The sequence below is a fragment of the Dreissena polymorpha genome, chromosome 1, assembly GCF_020536995.1.
Source record: "Dreissena polymorpha isolate Duluth1 chromosome 1, UMN_Dpol_1.0, whole genome shotgun sequence".
NCBI classification, from domain to species: Eukaryota; Metazoa; Mollusca; class Bivalvia; order Myida; family Dreissenidae; genus Dreissena; species Dreissena polymorpha.
This window is the reverse complement of record NC_068355.1, coordinates 23,118,476-23,125,852: the sequence shown is the minus strand read 5'-3', so window position 1 is coordinate 23,125,852 and position 7,377 is coordinate 23,118,476. Positions and strand designations below refer to the sequence as shown.

The following is a 7,377-nucleotide window of genomic DNA, read 5'->3' as shown; positions in this document are numbered from 1 at the left end:
CCTTGACGAAATCAAACCAGCAAATCAGAAAGACAGCCTGCTGCTACCGTTGTTATCATATTAACCCCATACCGAAAAAGCTCAGAGATATAAAGGCTGTTTAAGATGTGCTTGTCTCTACATACCCTGTGTCTGGTGTGAACATGTACAATTGAATGTCTCTACATACTCCATGTCTGCTGTGAACATGTACAATTGAAGGTCTCTACATACTCGATGTCTGGTGAGAACATGTACAATTGAAGGTCTCTACATACTCCATGTCTGGTGTGAACATGTACAATTGAAGGTCTCTACATACCTCATGTCTGGTGTGAACATGTACAATTGAAGGTCTCTACATGCCCCATGTCTGGTGTGAACATGTACAATTGAAGGTCTCTACATACCTCATGTCTGGTGTGAACATGTACAATTGAAGGTCTCTACTTACTCCATGTCTTGTGTGAACATGTACAATTGAAGGTCTCTACGTACCCCATGTACGGTGTGAACATGTACAATTGAAGGTCTCTACATGCCCCATGTCTGGTGTGAACATGTACAATTGAAGGTCTCTACATACCTCATGTCTGGTGTGAACATGTACAATTGAAGGTCTCTACTTACTCCATGTCTTGTGTGAACATGTACAATTGAAGGTCTCTACGTACCCCATGTCCGGTGTGAACATGTACAATTGAAGGTCTCTACATACCTCATGTCTGGTGTGAACATGTACAATTGAAGGTCTCTACATACCCCATGTCTGGTATGAACATGTACAATTGAAGGTCTCTACATACTCCATGTCTGGTGTGAACATGTACAATTAAAGGTCTCTGCATACTCCATGTCTGGTGTGAACATGTACAATTGAAGGTCTCTACATACTCCATGTCTGGTGTGAACATGTACAATTGAAGGTCTCTACATACCCCATGTCTGGTGTGAACATGTACAATTGAAGGTCTCTGCATACTCCATGTCTGGTGTGAACATGTACAATTGAAGGTCTCTGCATACTCCATGTCTCGTGTGAACATGTACAATTGAAGGTCTCTGCATACTCCATGTCTGGTGTGAACATGTACAATTGAAGGTCTCTACATACCTCATGTCTGGTGTGAACATGTACAATTGAAGGTCTCTACATACCCCATGTCTGGTATGAACATGTACAATTGAAGGTCTCTACATACTCCATGTCTGGTGTGAACATGTACAATTGAAGGTCTCTACATACTCCATGTCTGGTGTGAACATGTACAATGGAAGGTCTCTACATATCCCATGTATGGTGTGAACATGTACAATTGAAGGTCTCTACATATCCCATGTATGGTGTGAACATGTACAATTGAAGGTCTCTACATACTCCATGTCTGGTGTGAACATGTGCAATTGAAGGTCTCTACATACTCCATGTCTGGTGTGAACATGTACAATGGAAGGTCTCTACATACCCCATGTCTGGTGTGAACATGTACAATTGAAGGTCTCTACATACCCCATGTCTGGTGTGAACATGTACAATTGAAGGTCTCTACAATGCTCCATGTCTGGTGTGAACATGTACAATTGAAGGTCTCTACATACCTCATGACTGGTGTGAACATGTACAATTGAAGGTCTCTACTTACCCCATGTCTGGTGAAAACATGTACAATTGAAGGTCTCTACATACCCGATGTCTGGTGTGAACATGTACAATTGAAGGTCTCTACATACCTCATGTCTGGTGTGAACATGTACAATTGAAGGTCTCTACATTCCTCATGTCTGGTGTGAACATGTACAATTCAAGGTCTCTACATACTCCATGTCTGGTGTGAACATGTACAATTGAAGGTCTCTACATACCCCATGACTGGTGTGAACATGTACAATTGAAGGTCTCTACTTACCCCATGTCTGGTGAAAACATGTACAATTGAAGGTCTCTTCATACCCCATGTCTGGTGTGAACATGTACAATTGAAGGTCTCTACATACCCCATGTCTGGTGTGAACATGTACAATTGAAGGTCTCATCTTTGAAATTGGGACACGTGGACAATTAGTGACTTGATTCAGACAGAAATCGCATAGTGACAAATCACAACAAAAATTGGAAAGCCAGAAAGTCTTGTGGCCAGCAATGCTTTCATGTGACCATCCAAGTTGTGTTCAAAGAAAAACAATAGTTCATGTTTTATTGGAACTATGATGCTGTCAGTCATTTTATGTTGAAGGCATTAAATAACTATATTTAAATATAATAAGATTAAGATTACTTGATAAAAGCAATAATGTAAAATAGTATTTTAAGCGCAAAATTAACAAGTCTATCCAATTACTGTGTCTGTATAATGACATTTTATTTTGGAAATGTTAAGGAAAATATAATGTTAGTAAATATATGTCTATGAATGTTGATTTTAACATTTGTCAAAGCTGTTTAAATGATGCTGGTAACTTTGACAAAATTTAAAGAAATGTATTATTTTCATATTATGAGACATGCTTCAGTTTTTTGTTGCTTAACCTGTAATATAGAGGTGGTAGTTACAAGAATTGTTTAGCCAGATGGAGAATGTTGATGCTATGACTTTGATACTCTTAAGTGTGCCCATTGGTGTCAGGTTTTTATCAAGAATATTGTTTATTGTCTTACTATTTCTTGAAAATATTGATTAATTTTAGACAAAATCATTTAATCTTCCTTAAATTGTCTATTATGTATTTACGACCAGTTATTTATTAATTTGCATGAATATGATTTAAGAATGACTTTTGTGTTGCTTAAAATGCTCTATTTGTTTTGAAACTTTGTATTTAAAAACGAAAATATGAGGTGTAGGAATAATGGGCAAAGTTATGATAATTATTTTTTTGTTTTTGTAAAGTTTATTATGGTTTATATGTTTGTGTATAGGCATTTAGACGACCAGATTAACTTGACCAATAATTAGTGATCACTGTATATATCGGTCAGTACATTTGTCACTTGTATATAGAGCGATTGCGAAATGATTGTATTTGCAATGTAAATCATGCGTTTATTGTTGCCATTTTGATTTTCACTGTTAACATTTATTTGTACTAACAATTTTCATCATGTACATCTTTTAGGTGCCAGATAATAAAAAAACATTGCTTGTGGGAATGCTCATTTAAAACTTTCTTAATGATACAGAACAACACATTCTGAAGAGGCAAATATCCTTTAGACAAGAGGAACATCTTGTTACTAGTATATGTAATGCTTTTCATTAAATAAAGTTAAGCAACTATTGAAAGATTGGTATAACTTTGTTTTGCATTATCTTAAGAAAAATTAATATATACTACTTGGAAATCAGTCAATTGCAAATCAAGCGAGAGTGATTTAACATGCTAACACTTGTCAATAATTGAATTGTCTCTCTTTGTACGTAAGATATAGGGATGTTGTTGCTTGAAAAACAAAGTTGTATCCGTTGTTAGATAATGTTTTTGTTCATCTCTCAACATAACAAGTACATTCATACAGTTATTAAATATATGACACTCTTTATTCTCAGCTATCAGTTTGTATTGGGATTTTGTGGAATACTTACTAAACTAATATACGTCTGTTTAATGAATTAATAGCTATGGTACAATATGATACTCAGTGTTACATAACATGTGTAATAAAAATATAATGTCATTTATTTCAAATCATAAAATTTAGTTGTCCATACAATTCTTACAGTTTTGCAATTGCGACGATAAAGGAAATGTTCTGCTCAAAATGTCTTTTTAAGACATGTGAAAATTGTAGCAATCATATTGTACTTGTATTTATATTATACATTATAAGAATATACTATATATACAGCTGATGATAGCGGCAGTTTACTATTTGTGTAACAGTTTGTTCCACTCGACCATTAGACCATATTTCCTTAAAAATGTGATTGTTAATATTGAACTGTAATTGAATGCATGAAACATAATTGTTCTGTTGCTTAACAGCTGAAAATAGCTTGATGTTTGTTAATTGTGTGAAATGTTTCAAATAAATCATATTGATTCATAGAAAATAAAATTACATTTTGCGTATTGCGCATTTGAATGCATAACAAACAATTGTTACCATACACTCATATTAGTATTGAACTTAATTAATACTTTAAGATGTAATTTTTACAATAATGTGTTAATATTGTCATCCATTCCAAATAAGCATTGTGCATTCGTAAATATAGGGTGTATATACACTGCTTAGATGCCTTTTTTAAATTGCTTGTGCACATCATATTGATTAAAGGGATCTTTTCACGCTTTGGTAAATTGACAAAATTGAAAAAAGTTGTTTCAGATTCGTAAGTTTTCGTTTTAGTTATGATATTTGTGAGGAAACAGTAATACTGAACATTAACCATGCTCTAATATAGCCATTATATGCATCTTTTGACGATTTTAAAACCTAAAAATTATAAAGCGTTGCAACGCGAAACGATTGAATAATTTGGAGAGTTCTGTTTTTGTCGTTAAATTTTGTGAAACTACGAAGATTGCTTATATAATGTATAAAATACGTCAGGAATTTGTACTCGGCGGAATAGCTCAGTAGGCTAAAGCGTTTTTACTTCAGGACTCTGGCAGGACTCCAGAGGTCACTGGTTCGAAACCTGCTCCGGGCAATGTTCTTTTCATTTTTTTATTTTTTTTTCTTGATTTTTTACTGGAGCTTTTATGATCCAATGTTTACATTTATCAATATAAAGCATTTAATGAATAAGTTAAAAAAATGCCAAAATCTGTGAAAAGGCCCCTTTAAAGACTCTTATGTATTGCATATTTGTGTGTGCCAATGTCTTACTTATTTCTTCACAGTCCTTAAATTACTGCAAATAGTACTTTAAGAATGTTAAAATATTTATCTTAACTATATCCAGGTTATCTGTTAATTTAAGTTTCATACATAATATTTAGTGCTAATAAATCAACACTATTTATTGATTTTTTATATGGGCACTTCCCATGACTTTATTCGTGAATATTTCTTTGAATGTGCGGTAGGGAAAACATTGTTTGCTTGAAGGTTAGAAACTTAATGTTGACATCTTGAAAGATGGCAGTAAACATTTAACTGCAGAGTAGCTGGGAAAAAGATTGCTGTTAAACAATGTTAGACAGAACTCCACGCAAGATATGTCATGCATGCGATATGCATGAACTATCTTTTTAAAATAATTTGGATCTGAATTATCTTTAAGAAATGGTATGGTTATGAGGGTCTCTATGTGCAAAATGTTGCATTTATTTAGTGTACAAGTTATTGCTTAAACATTGAATTTGTTATGGAAATAATATAGTGTATGTGACTTAAAGAGATATACATGTTTATGTTAGTGATGTGTTTTTGCTGATCCAAGTTTGTTCTTGCACACTATAGAGCTTTCAAATTTCACATTGTGATTGGCGTTCTTGGAGGTTAAGTATCGTTTGGATATTTTGGATTCCTCAGGTAAAGTATTAAGGTTGCAGGGGTCTCTTGGGTGAAAATGGTAACAATGACAGGATTAAGACTTGAGCACACCATCGTCTTTGCATGCAGTCAATACTTCATGTAACGTTTATAAGGAAATCGTTCAATGAGACATCACTCAGACGTATGCACACTTTTCATCATGGTGACAGAGACGTTATTGAGACGTCGTCACACATGATAATTTTACAAAATCATGCTGGTAAAGCTTTAAATTTGATAACTGCTGTGATGCAATTTGATGCTGACGAAGTCATGTCGTCAGAATATCTACATGCTTTTGGTCAAGGCAAAATTAGCAAATGCAGACTACTCTCTGTTGATAACACAGTATTGTTTTCAATATATCAAATAACACGAATTTTAGGGAAAGAAATTGACGAAAACCTATCGGTAAATGCCATTTGTCTTGTATTGTGAGACAGAACTACCTAATAGTAGAGTGCCCATGATACATGTAGAAGGAAAATCGTTTAATTATCTAACCACGCATGTGTGACGTATGCAAGTCAAAATAGTCTACGGACATTTACCAGTATGCTATAAACAACACAAGGTGAATTCACTATTCTATCCGCAAGTATTGTGCTTAGATGTTCTATTTATAAGACGCGATGAGATTTGTACACGGGTCATGCAAAAATTGATCTTATGCAATATGATCCCAACGTAGCTTCAGCCAGGCCTGCGCAATCGCACAGACTTGTAAGAATATGAATACTGAATAAACTACTATAGAGTTATTACCAAACCTTGCGTGCCTTTTTTAAAGCGGAAAGCGTAGCCATTGATGGAAAAGTGCGCAGGCTTGGCTTGAGCTACTCTGGCCGCATATGCCCTAAGACCGATTTTCGCATGACGCGGATGATATAGTTTTATTTGAATATGTGGAAAAACTGCGTCTCAAAGCCTAACAACTTGTTTGGCAAATTAAATGTAAGTATAAATAAGAAGCATATTTTATATATGCCAATTAGAATATATCTGGTGGTTACAAGGTAGAAATCGGTCTTTTTTGCGCTTTAAAACTTAAAAATAATCGCGTTTGTCGAAATAGACGTATATGTCTTGAAATCCTACTTACGGTTTTAAAAGCGGTACCGTTTAAAAGTAATAAATTACTTACTAACTAGGCTATATATTTAATTTTATTTATGTCAATTAGAATATATCCGATGATTACAAGGTATAAATCCATATTTTGTTGCGTTTTAAAACTTAAAAATAATCGCGTTTGTCGAAATGGACGTATACGTCTAGAAGTCCTACTTTCGGTTTGTTTTAAAAGCGGAACCGTTTAAAAAATAATAAATTACTGGCTAAATAGGCTATATATTTAATTTTATCTATGCCATTTACAATAAATCTGGTGTTTACAAGGTAGAAATCCGTCTTTTTTGCGTTTTAAAATTAAAAATAATAGCGTTTGTCGAAATGGACGTATACATATATCTATATGTATTGATTAACAAGTATTTCTTTTATGGTCAGAGGCAAAGTGTGTGGCTTTAATCAACAAACCATATGTTTTGATCACGAAGAAATACATAATAAACCATGTGAGGACACATGATGTGTTCTCACGAAGTAAAATAATAAAACAGTACTTAAACTTTTGTTTTAACTTTAAAAACATAGAACGTCTATTATCTACCTTTATTTCTAAGTCAGGATTATTATTTTTTAATTTCTGGTGTGGTTTTGTGTTGTTTTTTTGTTGTTTCTTTGGGGGTTTTTTTAGGGGGGGGGGGGGGGGGGGCAGTAGGAAACCCCACTTGTGCGGTATGGTGACAACCAACCAAACTCAAATGCTGCCTAGAACGAGAATCGAACTGGATATGGACAATGTTTGATTCAATGCATTTTATTTAGTATTATTTTGATATTTTATTGACACG

At 34.1% G+C, this 7,377-nt stretch overlaps 1 long non-coding RNA gene across 50 annotated transcripts; it reads left to right on the top strand.

Annotated features, from left to right (window-relative positions):
• On the top strand, positions 1–5,335 carry LOC127874240 (uncharacterized). Of its 50 annotated transcripts, XR_008046795.1 has the most exons (10): positions 1–201; positions 246–421; positions 554–597; positions 642–729; positions 774–993; positions 1,038–1,213; positions 1,346–1,389; positions 1,434–1,521; positions 1,655–1,742; positions 1,787–5,335. It is a non-coding gene; the product is annotated as an uncharacterized LOC127874240 (long non-coding RNA). The 50 variants fall into 50 exon arrangements; XR_008046742.1 differs by lacking the exon at positions 1,655–1,742 and having other exon boundaries at positions 246–333; positions 378–421; positions 1,038–1,257; positions 1,346–1,521; XR_008046812.1 differs by lacking the exon at positions 1,655–1,742 and having other exon boundaries at positions 774–905; positions 950–993; positions 1,038–1,257; positions 1,346–1,521.
• The last annotated feature ends 2,042 nt before the right edge of the window (positions 5,336–7,377 follow it).